This window comes from Bufo bufo, chromosome 4, assembly GCF_905171765.1.
Source record: "Bufo bufo chromosome 4, aBufBuf1.1, whole genome shotgun sequence".
In the NCBI taxonomy this organism is placed as follows: domain Eukaryota; kingdom Metazoa; phylum Chordata; class Amphibia; order Anura; family Bufonidae; genus Bufo; species Bufo bufo.
The window spans coordinates 562,096,903-562,113,017 of record NC_053392.1 but is presented as its reverse complement, the minus strand read 5'-3'; positions in this window follow the sequence as shown (position 1 = coordinate 562,113,017).

Below are 16,115 nucleotides of genomic sequence, written 5' to 3'. Positions count from 1 at the left end.
CCCTATCGATCAGCTATTTGAAGAAGCTGATCAGTGGGCGTGCTGGGACTTGGACCCCCACAGAACTGATATTGATGACCTATCCTCTGGATAGGTCATCAATTTCTTTGCTCTGCACAACTTTAACCAAATTCAAGCAAAGGTAAGGTTGGAGACATTAATAAATTACAGTTCGATTGCACTGCAGGAGGCCTAAATAAGGTAGATCTGCAATATTAAGCAAAAGGATAAGTTCTGTATACTTGTCTCCTGTCCCCATGCCTTGGGGATGGACTGTATTCCAACAGTTTGTGGAGTTGATGATAATCTATGACATTTCTCTGTCAATGTCTTTATTTCAGCTACTATAAAGCACACACCTTTTACTCTACTGTCTATACAGACAATGCAGAAAGGAAGTGTGTGTCTACAATAGGGCCACCAAGGTAAGTTTTCAAAAAATGGAAAATAAATTACATTTTAAAAAGAACAGATATGTTGGGAGCAGATATATCAGTCTCACTGCACCTGAAAAGTATCTTGATTTGCAGCAGGATTTGTAGCATGCACTACATGCAAGGTTCTTTTAGAAATCTTTTGTGACAACTTTTTGTCTAGCCCTGTTTTGTGTCTTCTTTTGTAGCAGTCTTAGACAGATTTTGGTCCATTTTTGGACAAAACCTAATATCAGTTCCAAGGTGGTATAAAAGCGGTGTACAATTCTGAGAGCATAAAACTCTGTGGCGCATTGTGTCACAAATAATAATAATCTTTATTTATATAGCGCCAGCATATTCCTCAGTGCTTTACAATCCGAGAGTTCAAGTACAAACAAAATGATACATTTTAAGTCAACAATTAAAACAAGAGTAATGAGGGCCCTGCTCTCAAGAGCTTACAATCTACGATGAGCAAGGGGTGACACATAAAGTAAAAAGTGGTCCAGCCATCTTAACTAACTATGGGAGTCGACATAAAGCTGCATGAATCAGCCAATATGTCTAGTGCTTTTCAGTGTATGAGATGTTCTGGATACCGTTGGATGATGGATCAGGTTCTGAAGAATGAGTCTGAAGGGAGGGGGTGAATGGGGAAGAGTTACATTAGGGGATATGATAGACCACACTAAAAAGATGTGTTTTTATGGAGTGTCTAAAACTGTGAACGCTATGAATTAACCTAATTACTTGGGTTAGGGCATTACAGAGAACTGGTGAAGCTCAGGAGAAGTCTTGAAGATGGGAGTGAGAGGTTCGGATTATGGTGGATGGCAGTCTTAAATCATTCGCACAGCATAGAACACAGGTAGGATGGTAGACAGAAATAAAGGAGGAGCTATTGAGAGGTGCAGTATCATGGAGGACTTTGTGGGTGAGAATAAGGAGTTGCAAATTGAATCCTGCACTGTATGGGCAGCCATTTCAATGGCTGGCACAGGGCCAGGAGGCATCGTATCAATGGTTAGACAGATAGATCATCCTGGCTGCTGCATTCAGGATATATTGGAGAAGGGAGAGTCTGTTGAGAGGGAGACCAGTTAGTAAAGAGTTACAGTAATTGAGACGAGAATGGATCAGGGCAACAATGACAGTGAGTGTTGTTTCCACATTCAGAAAGGAGTAGATTCTGAAAATGTTTTTATGGTTCAGGCACCATGACCGGGTGAGTGATGGAATATAGAGGATGAAGAAAGAGACAGCCAATGTGCTACCCAGGAGTTATGGTAGTGCCACACACTGAGAGGGAAACATCTGATTTAGGTAGATTAGTAGAAGGATAAAACACAAGGGGGAACATTTACTAAGTGTGTTGCGCCAGAATTATGGTGTAAAATGCATCAAAAAGAATGGCTTTTTGATTTGCGCCAAATATGTCAACTGTTTTCTCCAGAATTTTCACCATAGAGAATGCATCACACCAGAAATTAGTCATAAAAGTCAAAGTGGGCGTGGCTATCAAATTGGCGCATATTACGCCTCATTTATCATCCCCTTATCACCAGAAATGGCTCAAATTGTTGCAGTAATTTAAGCCAGCTTATGTGGTGGTGTTTTATGTAAAAAGTTGCATTTATAAACAGAAAAAGCAACTCGTCGTAGAAACAAGTGATAGGTAAGTATTAAACCAGGATGCATTTATTTTGATCTAATCTACAAGGTTTTGTCAGACATTTAACAAAAACAAAACAGCAAAAATGTCTCGAGTCTGAGACAAAAGTCGCAATTTACCAGTTGAAATGTTGCATATATGCTTCAAAAGTCACAAATAGGTTTCAAAAGTTGGCACATTTCAGTTTTAAAAAGTTGCATTTTAGTGCTATTGGCATTAAAATGTTGCAAATCGAGAGAAATACATAGGTGACTAATCAAGTTTATATTTTTTTTTAAAAAAGTCACATTTTAAAAGTGGCTTGTACCTTTTTATATGAGGCGAAACAAAATCATCACTTCTTTTGGCGCAAATTACATCATTATTAATAAATGTCCCCCATGAAGTTCAGTTTTTGAAAGTTTCTGTTTCAGATAGAGAGAGGAAATGATGCTTGAAATAGAGACCAGGCAGTCCGTGGAGTTCTGTAGTACAGCAGGGGTGATGTCACAGGATGAAGTGAATAATTGTGTGTCGTCAGCATAGGGATAGTACTGAAAACCAAATGTAATGATAGTCTGTCAAGTAGGGGCTGTGTAAAGAAAATAAAAAAACTAAAGGGACACAAAGACAGCTGTCAAAAGTGGGATAGAAATTAGCATAGAAATATTCATTTTTGTGGCACATTGCTACACATCTTCCCTTCACCACTTTCTAAAACAACATCGCAAATTTAGACAAATTTAACAATCCAAATCCTAAATTCGACACAAATGGCACAGGCACAATATTTTGGTGCAAGATAAATCTTAATATATCTGCCACATTATTTCTCTTCTACTCACTTACATCTAGTTAATGAATCTAAAATGAAATACATGAGACATTCATTTCTTTTAGTATTTTTGCTGGGGCTATTACTGCAGGAAGTACCATATTTGCCTTATTCTACTCACATTTCATATGAAGTATAATTTTGTCAGCCAGTTAAATCCTGTAGCTGGCCTACATGAGGGTATTTCCTTCTTATTCTGTTATTAAGTAAATCTGTCATATAATTTAATAGGATTTCTGAAGTCATTTAACTGATTTATTAAAACTTTTTAGCAGCAATGATAATAACGTCTAATTTAATTTCAGTTTCAGTTCCAATTAATAATATATTAATGACAATCTAACAGGTATTTTTTCCCGGTATGAATTTCAGTAGCTACTTTACCTATTCTATATCATTATTTTAAAGATAATCTGTCACTAGGAAATTCAAAGTTAAACCCGCCACATTGGCTTCTAGAGCTTCTATCTCAACTGAATGTAAAGATACCTTTCACTTAGCAAGTTAATTATTCATTGTGGACAAAAAGTAATTTTTATCTATATGCAAATGAGCAGTTAAGTGCACCAAGGGTGGGCCCAAGGCTCACTGTGCACCCTTACTCCCTTTGCTTCCGCTGAAAGACCCTCCCTCTCTTTCTTGATTGATAGGACCAGGAAAGATAAAAATACAGGAACCAGGCCATTTCAATCAAGAGAGAGAGGGGCTGGCAGAGGAAGCAGGAGGACCAATGGTGCACTGAGTGCCTTGGACCAGCATCGGTAAAGTTTTAGTATTCAACTGGCTGTCAACATTATACTTCATATAAAATGTGAACAGAATAACAAGTAAGACTAAGGCTAAGTGACAAGCTTCATGACATTAATCTGATTATGCCCTCTAAGGCATTGTGGCTGATTTAACAGTACATTTCCTTGTCAGAGACTCCTTTAAATGTGTAAAATTGTATTTGTGCCGGGTAGTTCACTGCTAAAGTGTTAATGTTCTAAAGTGCTATGGTTCACTGCTACAAGGTTTAATGTACACTGTGTATGCACTTTCCTTGATAATAGCTAATGTCACTTTACTATGCACTCTGTATCCCAAAGGATGTATATGGGTGGGAATTAGTTAACTGGCAGCCCTTATTAGTAGTTGCCAGGTAGTGGGCTGGCCCCATTTCAAGGGGAAAAGCATGTGCCACCAGAGAGACACCATCCCTGTGAGCATAGAGCTACCAGAAAAGCAATTATGCTGAGAGCCATCTTTTCCAGGAGAGAGCAGACTTTTTACAGAAGGTTGAGGGCCATTAAAAAGGGCCAATGCTTGCAAAATAAAGTTAGTTAAAGGAATGCACATGTATGGCTGTAACTAGTGTTGAGCGAATTGAAGCATCTGAAGTGTAATTCGATCCAAAGTTTAGGAAAAATTTAATTCGCCATGAAGCTGAATTTATCTTAAATGGCAGCTAGAGCTGTCTTAGAACAAAAGATAAATAAAAACACTCACCTCATCCACTTGCTCGCGCAGAGGCAGTCTGTTCTTCTCTTGAGTGGAAGAGACCTGCCGAAGGACCTGTACTGAGCATGACGATGTCACCAAGTGCTCTTAGCGTGAACACATGGTGACGTAATCAGTGATGTCATCAGCAGGTCTCTTCTACTGAAAAGAGAGGCTATCTGCGTCTGGCCGAGCAAGTGGATGAGGTGGGCAATTATATTTTTTTTAACCCAAAAGACCATATTACTCTAGTGTATTACCATTTTTAATGACGGTTAGATGGGCACACTTCTGTCTAAGTGGCCGTTAAGAACAGTCCAATTGACTGATACACTGAATAGGGTTTTAACATCATGATGATTTGTGACAAATTAATTCATAAAAAATCAAATTTCTTGCCAAAATTCAGCAAAGCTGCAGCCTTCACTACTAATGAATTGAGGTATTTGCTTTCGGCACCCTTGCACACTACTGAGACAGACTGATTATCCATCCTAGGACTGCAGCCCACAGCTGGACATTGCAGAGAGATATTAAGAGATATTGCACAGCTTTGGTCAATTGGGAAGATTGCTTGTGTCTATAGAAGGAGACTCAGGGAGGGCTACTACTTATACACAGAAGTGATGCAAGGTAAAGTAAAGAGACTGTTATTGGCTTATACCAAGCTTGCCTGGCCATTGCCTTCCTGAGTAGTGATGGATATATATTACTTGTCAGGCCATCTATTTCAAGAAAAGTGACAGGTGCCCTGTCCCCTAGCCCTTATCCCTGCCATGTTCCCAGGCCTAAGTGACAGTCATGTCCCAACCCACATCCCCCACTCTAACTCAGAATCAGCATAGCTTGCTGTGCCATGCAGCTTCCGTAACTCCTATGTACTGCAATGAGAGCTATTAAACCAGCAGAGAGCCTGCCCGCTCAGTTTATTTCTGGCTATCTGGTGGTCAGTACTTTGTCCCATCTCACCATTACTAAGGCGAGAGTGGACTATCTCTTTAAATCATGTTCTTATTTTGACAATCATCTTTCTCAACTTTTCCTCATGAGGCATCGCTCTCAATTTCACAAGGAGGACACTTTTCAAGACAGAATATGCGCATTATCCTGCACTGTTAACCAGAATCCTGGCGAGAAAAGAGGTGAGGCTTAGTAGGAGGGGACATGCTTACCACTGTCCCCCAGATTTGCTAATGTGTATACCAAATCGAATCTGCCAACAGGTTTGTTAGAACCAGACCCAAAACTAATTTCAAGAAATGTGCTTATCTCTGTCTCTGACAATATATCTGTAGTTTATATCCTGGTTATCTCATCCTTTCTCTGTATCTTATGAGTATAAAGGAAATCTGTGGATGCTATCCATCCAACAGTTTCGTGTGTGGTCCACAATTAATCATATCTCATTAGGATACCCACCAGAGAACTTGGTTCAGTAGACTACATTGGACTGGGCAATATATTGAATCTAGTGGTTTTGTTGATTTGCTATTGGGAGACAGTGACAAGAAAAGTGATGGGTACGAATAACCAAGTCAGGGGGCACACCACATGATGAACGGAGTGCAAAGGGCGGTGAAAAGGAACATTAAACAATTTGGACCCAAGAGAGAGCCGCCAGAACCACCCTATGAATGCACATCCGACAATAGATCCTTATCAAAAACTAGTGACGGTTTTTTATCCGAGACAAGCGACGAAGGCGTACCAGGCGAGGATTACGTAAATCCCAGAAAGAGAACATATGTACAGCAGAGAAGCAACAACCAGTACCCCGCTACTCGCAAGCGACGACCTCAACACTAATGGGAGCTCCCACTGAGCAGTTATCGAATGAGGAGGATTCTTTAAGAATTATTAACCTTTCAGCACACCCACTCACGTCAATGGAGAGATCTGTTCTGGTAAGAGGCCTTTCCTTTTCTCCAATGAATGTTTTGAATAAATTTGAGTTTATAAAAGACATTTATTTATTCTGCAGACAACTGTGTTTCAGAGCATTATATGCTCAACCTTCCTTGGTACAACAGTTACCGGAGGATGAAAGGGGTGTTTTCATGGACCTCTTGGATTTATTGAAGGAGAATGAATGTGAAACAGGTAGGCGTTCATTCACGCCATGCAAACCGTCGATTATCACTCCAACGCTTAATCTTTTCCCTAATATTCAATTATTTTTTCAGGTTATGGTGGCAGAGATTAGGAAACTCCAAGTGAATAAAATTCACAATAAAAATTTGACCAGGGCAGAACTGGTGGCAGTCCAGAATTTACACAGTAATGCAGCCTTTATCATCAAGGAGGCGGATAAAGGAGGTAATGTTGTATTATGGGAGACTGGACTATATCTAGCGGAGGCTAGGAGACAGCTGAATAACCGTCATTTCTACACTCCATTACCTACAGACCCCACAATAACCTTTAAGAAGAAATTGGACGGACTTCTGACTTCTGCATGGCAACTCAATATTATCACCAAAAAAGAAAAAGAGTTCATGGAAGTCAAATTTCCGATCACCCCGACCTTCTACATGCTCCCCAAGGTGCATAAAGATCTGTCAGTACCTCCAGGACGCCCAATTGTGGCGGGGATAGGTGGGTTGCGAACAGGCATGTATTTACCTTGACTTCTTTCTACAGCCATTTGTCTTGGGCCTTCGGTCATATCTCAGGGACTCCATGCAGTTGGTACAACAGTTACAAGAGATACGACTTCCCCCGGGTACCATGATACTCACATGTGATGTAGAGTCTCTCTATTCAAATATCGCGCATGGTGATGGGATACAAGCCACTCAATACTTCCTTCAAAAAGCGACCTCTGGGGACCCAGTGCATCACACATTCTTGGTAAGTTTGTTGGAGTTTGTACTCCATCACAACTACTTTGTATTCGATCGTACATTCTACAGACAGGTCTCGGGGACTGCGATGGGGGCACGCTGTGCGCCCTCCTATGCCAACCTATTCCTAGGGTGGTGGGAGGAGACACAGGTGTACCCCATGGCCATGTATAATGAACATGTTTTGGCATGGTTTCGTTATATTGACGATCTCTTGATTTTCTGGCAGGGTACCGTGGAACAATGCACAGAATTCGTCTGTCTGTTAAATACCAACTCATTTAACATCTCCCTCACCCACAGGATCTCGGATACCACTGCGGATTTTCTGGACCTACGATTGAATCTAGATGAACAGGGTATACGAACATCACTATTTCGTAAGGAAACGGCAACTAACAGCCTGCTACATTTCGATAGCTTCCATCCGGCCCACTTACGTAAAGGGATCCCTAAGGGACAATTTTTGAGATTACGCCGCAACTGTACTACCACCTCTGATTTCAAGGAGGCTGCCTGTGATCTGACCACCAGATTTTGTGCACGAGGTTACCCCAGAAAAGTAATCTCAGGGGCGTTTGAAACCGCGAAAGTGGCGGACCGCCTGGAACTGCTGAAACCAAAATTCAAACCCCGAAGTACTCAGGTTCACCTCATCACCAAATATAATAACCAATGGCGTGATCTGTATACAATATTGAATGCACATTGGCACCTCCTACTTGCGGATTCGAAACTGAGTGGCTATGTCAACCCAAGTCCTAAGATCGTTGCACGGAGAGCCCCAAATCTACGAGACAAACTGGTACGTAGTCATTTCCAGAGGCCCACACAGGGGCTGGGGAGGGGTGTTAGGATGCGCGGCACATATCCGTGCGGGAATTGCAATGTGTGTCAATACATGATTTGCACTGACTCTTTCTCCACCTGCAGGCATCCGGATCTAATCCGTTTGGGTCATTACATCAATTGCCGGACTAGGAATGTCATCTACGCACTCATTTGCGAATGTGGAAAAATATATGTGGGCCAGACTGGTCAGGAGTTACGGAAACGCATACAGCAGCATCTATCCAACATTGCCTTGGCCCGTCGAGATCGGACCCAGGCTAAAAAACCGCTGACTTCAGTTGCTGCGCACTTTCTGGACTGCCACCAGTGTATCACCTCTGGACTCAGGATTGTCGGTCTTGACATGGCACGCACCAATGTGAGGGGAGGTTCTCTCTCTTCCCAACTACTACGTTTGGAATCCAAGTGGATCTTCAATTTGGACACGGTGGCCCCACAGGGACTTAATGAAGAACTTACGTTCACAGGCTTCTATAACTAAAGTATGGGGTTAGATATTTGAACCTCACAGAATTGGGTAGCTAATCGTTATCCAAGAATATTGAGGAATGGTGGTCTTTACAGAGTCGGCTCAATTACCAAACTAGGGGTGGGCACCTAGGTGCCGGCCAATCCATATACACATCGACAAGTTGCTCTGGTAGTTATTAATAGATGTTGATGGTCTCATGCAGATATAGGGGTCCAACTGCGTGTTAACTGGGTCCGCAGAAATTGGCGTTTTCGGTTGACCCATTGACATATTGGTTTGCTGACCCAGTGGTGCATGTGATCTAATGCAGATATGGGGGCTCTATTTTGTGATCGCTGACACCGTACAATTAGATACTATTGGTTAACCCAGTGAGATATATGACTCTTTGGATTCGGTTATTTCTGCTAATCATGCTATTTATTTCCCACAGGTCTTCTCCACATTTTATCACTTCTTCACACATGGTGACGCACTATTCTTTTCACGGCTCTTCTCACTCGCACACTTGGGGTCTTTCCCACAACACATTTTAATGAGCGTACTCTGCTTCTTTCTTACATCACTTTATTTTAGGTTGTTACACGATTGGACCTGCGTATTAGGTCCTCATTATGTTCTTTTGAATTATAATAATCCTTCACTCCCTATATATGTCTTTGGGATGTGTGTGTGTGCATGTGTATGTGCAGGCATGTTCGTGCGTGTGCATGTATGTTCAGGTATGTATATGCGTACATGTGCGTGCGTGTATATACATGCATGCATACATGATTTTCATGATTATCACACTAATATATCCTGTGAGGACCTCTATCGTCGTTGCCATGGTTATGGCATCCATACATAGAGTCACCTAACTATGCATCAATAACATTTTGGGTATATATTTGTATGTATTATTTATACATGTATCACTGTTATTACCATTATTTGATATCTTTCTATTTGATCATGTATTCACTTTTGTTTCACTGATGATTCATCATATTATTCATTCCTTCTTCATTCATGATCCAATCATTTTATGTATTTGTTTTTTATCCATTATGTAATATCCAGTCATATTATTGTCAACATCTATATGGTAAACATCTGTATGGTATTGTAATTGGATATGTCTAAATAGTATGCCCCTGGATCAGGTGACATCACCAGATCATACTGACCCCCACTTTAATGTCTAATAATGTGGTGCCACACATTGTGCATACTCATCATTCTGCCCTTCAATATCATAGGTACCCATGCTCTCTTCCCTCCTTCTCTGCGCTAGGCTCAGCCCCCGTCTCCCTCCCACCTCCTTCCTTCTCCTGGCCCTCCTCCGCATGATGAGCGGATCGTGCGCTCCACTATTTCTAGTGGAGCCCGCAATGCGTTCCACCATACGGTCCATTGCGGCACTCGGATTCCGGTCATGTGCTCTGCACATCCGGTGCCGGCGGACTGCATATGTAGATCGTATGCACTCTCACTAACAGTGGGGCTCTCTTCAGTAATCACATGGCGATCTATATATACACCCAATATATATTAATTTTAAGATATGGAGCCATCAGATCCCCTGCCTTTTTCTATGTATAATACCAATGTGACAGGTGGAACGCACATGCGTTCCACCTGCAATTCACATGGACTTCCTGCTTCCGGTTCCCGGTCATGCCTCGTCCTGCACGTTTGTACATGGCGTCTAATGTTGGACCCTTGCTGCACAGGTGAATGCTATTTAAATTTCATTTATTATTCTATATAAGGTGATGCCCCAGCATTTGACCTTTTACCCCTGAGGAAGCCGGATTGCTCCGGCGATACGCGTTGGGCGCTTTCTCATTTTTCAGGTCCACTGCACCAGCTTTTCATGTAGGTTTGGCTCTTTCATTGTGACCCTATTTTAGGTCTGTCTTCATTCTAAAGAGGTCTTACCTTATGTTACATTTGCTTTATACTTTACATTGATATCTGTATATGCTGGTATACCATTTTGCCCATGTTTTGGCCACTCAGTGGACCTGTATGTGCTGGTTACATATTCTTTGCATACCGCACTTTGCTTCTATTGTATACAATTTTTTAATGTGTCTGTTGGTGTGTCTAATAAACTTTATATATTTTTGATAAGGATCTATTGTCGGATGTGCATTCATAGGGTGGTTCTGGCGGCTCTCTCTTGGGTCCAAATTGTTTAAGAAAAGTGATGGGTACTTGTTATATTTCCGGCCAAGTGTGTGTGTGTGTGTGTGTGGGGAGGGGGGGTACTGCCATGCCCCCTTCTTGCACAACCCCTTTAAAACTGATTACTTCTTCTTATTTCAATCATCAACAACTGGCAAATGAAAATCCTGATAAAGATGCTGATGTACATGAAATTGTAAGTCATGTAAACCTGTGTTTTTAAAAAGAAAATGCTGAATTCATGCTAAACAGGATTCTGCAGATCAGAGACATTACAGTGTGAAATGAGAAAAGTGAATTTATTTTAAAGGGTAATTTAATCCCTGGATCTAACATGCTGGACTTGGTACATAATGCAGTGCAAACCACGGCATGGCCAAAAGGAGTATGCCTCACGGAATGTACACATTTATATAGGCCATGGCTGAGTTAAATATTCCCTTTAGTGTTGTGGGTGATTCTGCTACTAGAGAGATTATAGATTGTTTAAAAATTTGGCCTATGCTTTCCATATCTCCCAGTATAACACAGGGGAGATTGTTGCCCAAAAAATGTCTCTACCATTGTTAAAAACTGTATGTAAAACACTGTAAATATAAATGATCCTTCCCGTTTAATTCCTTGTAATGTAGTTGGTTAGTGATGCCTCATACCTGGCTGCACTCCTGAAGTATGAAGTTACTGTACATTTGTACTGACCTTTAGGTGGGGCTAGGAGGGTCCGGGAGACTAGAAAACACTTAGCTATGTAACAAAAAGCTCAGCTTTAGGGTCCATTCACACGTCCGTTGTTTCTTTCCTGATCTGTTCCGTTTTTTGCGGAACAGATCTGGAGCAGATCTGTACCCATTCATTTTCAATGGGTCCTGGAAAAAAATCGGACAGTACAATGTGTGCTGTCCGTTTCCGTTGTTCCGTTCCGCATGTCCGTTTAAATATAAAACATGTCCTATTCTTTTCCGCAAAATTCGGATCCTGGTACAATACAAAGTCAATGGATCCGCAAAAAACGGAAGACATTCGGGAGTCATTACGTATGTCATCCGTTTTATGCGGATTCCGTTCCTGGAAATTCTATATTTTTTTTTTTCAAAGAAATCCAAACAACTTTATTTGCTTATTGAAATTTATACATGTTTCCGTTTTTTGCAGATCCGCAAAAAACGGATGACATACGGAAACATTTTCAGGAACAACGGATCCGCAAAAAACGGACCGAAAATCGGGATATAGAAAAATACTGACGTGTGAATGTAGCCTTATTGAAGACATTATTAGGGTAAGAGGTGTCTTGCTAGCATTAACTCTATTTTTATCATATGGGTGTAGGCCAAGTGAAGGCCACTGGTTGATAGGAGCTGACTCATTTGTTGATGGCTTTGAGTGATATGTTACCATAGTTTAGAAAACTCTCTATGCACCTATTTCATGTAAAGTCATGTAAATGTCATGTAAAGTCTGAATCTTAGAATTCACGGAGCAGGAATAAGGGCTAGGGGCTGGGCACCTGTCACTTTACCACTAGTGGGAGGCTTGACAAGTAATACATGCTTATCACTATTTTCCTGCATTCCCCCTGGTCCCGTTCACCCTTCTACCTTGTACCCTGCTACCCCCCCCACACACATCAGTGGGGCTGTACATAATGTGTCTGTGAGAGGGTTGTGCATTGTAATTTTTGTGAGCTCTTTTGGGGTACATTATAATGTATGTGAGGTTTAGGGGTTGTTCTTATGTTGTGTAAAAATATAAATGCAAGAAAGCAAAGGATGCTCACCACTTGCTCTTCACCTTTATGAATGTGTTCTCCCCACGGCTCAATGCTTCCGGCAACCGCAGTCCTTCGATCAGAAATCCAATTTCAAAATGCCAGATTTGAAGCTTTGTAAAATCACATATTGCTTTATTTCTTCTTCAATTAAATTCAGTGTTAGAGCAATGGTCCATCCATGTCCTTATGTACTGTATATTGTATAGAGAGCCTTGTGTAATCTACTGTATAAAATATCCCAGTCTACTACTATGTGTGTGAGGTTTGGAAGGTTGTGTAATGTATTGAGGTTGGCAGGTCTTATGCAATGCATGCAGTGTGTAAGAATTTTGTGCCATGTACAGGACTTGTATCCTTGAACTGTAACTACTAGTGAAGCAACTGGTGACAGCCATATTGTTATGTTTTCTATATTATCTATGCAGTGATATATCATGAACATAGATTTTACTATAGCCATTGTATTGTCATGGCAATGCTCAGTGCAGTCAAGGGGCAGGCAAGGGTTCTGCGTCATTCAGCTAGCTTCTGCTTGAGACCAGCTACCAGACTCTCGTGTTCTAGACTACAGGCCACAGCCTGGCTGTTAGGTCTCTTCCTGTGTGTGTAATAGCCCTTTAATCTTTCGTCTTTCTTTGCTTATCCTCTCTAAAAGAATATATTGGTCATAAAGCACTGAAACGTGACACCTGCACGAATTAGTCACAATCAGAAATATATCAACACCCTATACTAGAAGGATCAATTAAGAGCTTTAATCTATTACCAGGAAGCCGTTACTAGTCTGAAGAATATCTTACTTTTCAAAAGGTCATTATTAAGACTTGGTTACTTCTATTAGATAAAATAGAAAAACGACTGGCACTCACTATGTGGTTCACATCAAACAACTATTTATTAGCCGCCAACTCAACAATGGAGTGATAGCAGCAATGGATACAATTTACAATTAAAACAATAATAATCGTTAAAAAACCCCTAAAAGGAATAAAATACAATGCACTGGTTATATAAATATATGCAGAAACGCAACAAAATAGGGTCTCCTGAATATGTGTTGGACTCTAAATATCGCAACAATGTTCCTTTGCCAGATGGCAGTATGTATCCAAATCAATCGTGTTGGGGATACTGTCTCTTTAAATAGGAAATGTTACCAAGTCCGTTAGTATCCTGCCCAGTGTCCACAATATATTAGCTCAATTGATCCGGATCCAAGGAAATCCACAGGCTGCAATGGCTTATAATATTGAATGCTGCTGGGGGATGCCGTTTCCCTCTATATATTTATCTTCAGCAGTCCTTTAGCCGACTTATACTGCGGCCTTCAATAGCTTGGCATATTGTATATTGCAGGGAAATATTGCTTACCCATATAGAAGAGTCTTCAGCAGTTGGGTTTGGCCACTCGCTGCATAGCTACTGAGGAAGAGGATTGAAGTCCTCGAAACGCGTTTGGCGTTATATCCCTGTCTACAGCAAGATTCTGGATATGATCGATAAGATATAGATCATTCTTCATAAGTGGAGCGCTCCATTTTTTCATCTTACCTAAGCATCTCTCATAGGAATACCGGAACAAAGCTTCCAAGTCCCGCGATACCTCTGGGATACCACGTGACAAACACCAGAGTGCGAGGACGCCGAAAGTGAGCGGTGCAGCGAGCGGCCAAACCCGACTGCTGAAGACTCTTCTATATGGGTAAGCAATATTTCCCTGCAATATACAATATGCCAAGCTATTGAAGGCCGCAGTATAAGTCGGCTAAAGGACTGCTGAAGATAAATATATAGAGGGAAACGGCATCCCCCAGCAGCATTCAATATTATAAGCCATTGCAGCCTGTGGATTTCCTTGGATCCGGATCAATTGAGCTAATATATTGTGGACACTGGGCAGGATACTAACGGACTTGGTAACATTTCCAATTTAAAGAGACAGTATCCCCAACACGATTGATTTGGATACATACTGCCATCTGGCAAAGGAACATTGTTGCAATATTTAGAGTCCAACACATATTCAGGAGACCCTATTTTGTTGCGTTTCTGCATATATTTATATAACCAGTGCATTGTATTTTATTCCTTTTAGGGGTTTTTTAACGATTATTATTGTTTTAATTGTAAATTGTATCCATTGCTGCTATCACTCCATTGTTGAGTTGGCGGCTAATAAATAGTTGTTTGATGTGAACCACATAGTGAGTGCCAGTCGTTTTTCTATTTTATTTATCATTCCTGGACTGACTGAGTGAGCAGTTTTTCGACTAGAGCACCCTTACCTTATTGAGGAGGGTGGTGAGCTATCCACAAACCTTCCAATTTATACTTCTATTAGATGACATTTCCCATAATGAAATACTGAAGTTCTACTTCTAACCACAGCACATTGGAATTTTTACATTTATTCTTCACTAAGTTATTTGAGGTAGAAATGTGAGATGTCTGACTAGAACAGCATGGTTGACTCTCGGATAAGATCTCATTCTCCTATAGTAACATGCAAAGGTCATAGTATACACCCAAAGGTTTCTGACCCTCATACACTTTTTAGCAAGTGATGCTACTGTGTGAAGGTGAAAATAACATCTTAATATGCCTACTGAACATCTAATTTCAAAACAACAGTTGTAATTATGGTATTGTGAGTAGACAATATTCAAATTTGCGATATTTGGTGAATATTTTGTAGAATATTCGTTGAATATTCACAAATCTGAATATTTGTTATATTCTGCATTCTTTTTTTTTTTACTTGAAAATTGGCAAGGTAATGATCGCGTAATATGCAAATATTACACTATCAATACAGTCGTGGATCAAAAACTAATATATATCACTATAGAATATAGTGCTATATATTTGTTTTTTGAATATTTGTCATTTTTTCCATCTGAACACATGATTCCTCCCTGCTTCTTGCTTTTGGGCCAATGAGTCATTGGCCCAAAAGCAATTTAAGCAGGGAGAAATCATGACTTCAGATGGAAAAAATGATGAATATTCTAAAATATTCTAAAATGACCCCTTCCTCAGTAGTTGACTCAACCACTGAGAAAGGGGTCATTGTCTCAAATCCCCGAAACGCGTCTGCTGCTAATCCCCCCACTAAGGAAAGCAAGGATACTGCGACATTCAGGAGGTCTGGACTTTATGATAAAGAATTGCCAAAGAAAGCACTACTATATGGAAGAGACAAAACCATGTGCAGCAAACAATTCAACTGGCGGGAAAATTCGAATTTGAACATACAGCCCTTGAGACCGGAATTCTAAAGAAAAAACACACCGAGTCGAGGGCTTATTCGTCCAGTGAAAACACCTTCTGGTAAGACAACGCATATCCGATATAAGCGATCGCTTCTTAATCAAATACAGCGGGACGCCGCTGTGCTAGCAAGCAGCTGTAACATTGTCTGTTTAAACTATTGAAAGCCACAATTACTTGGAGCTCTGGCCACTACCAAGACTGTCCGCAAATCGAATATATTATTCGGTAGTCAGTGACTTTTTACATGATGAAAATCTCGTATTGACTATTCATTTGCTTATGTGTATAAGAGACTGGTCACAAGCTTATTATCACCAAGATATCCACTCATACAGCATATGTGGAAAACGT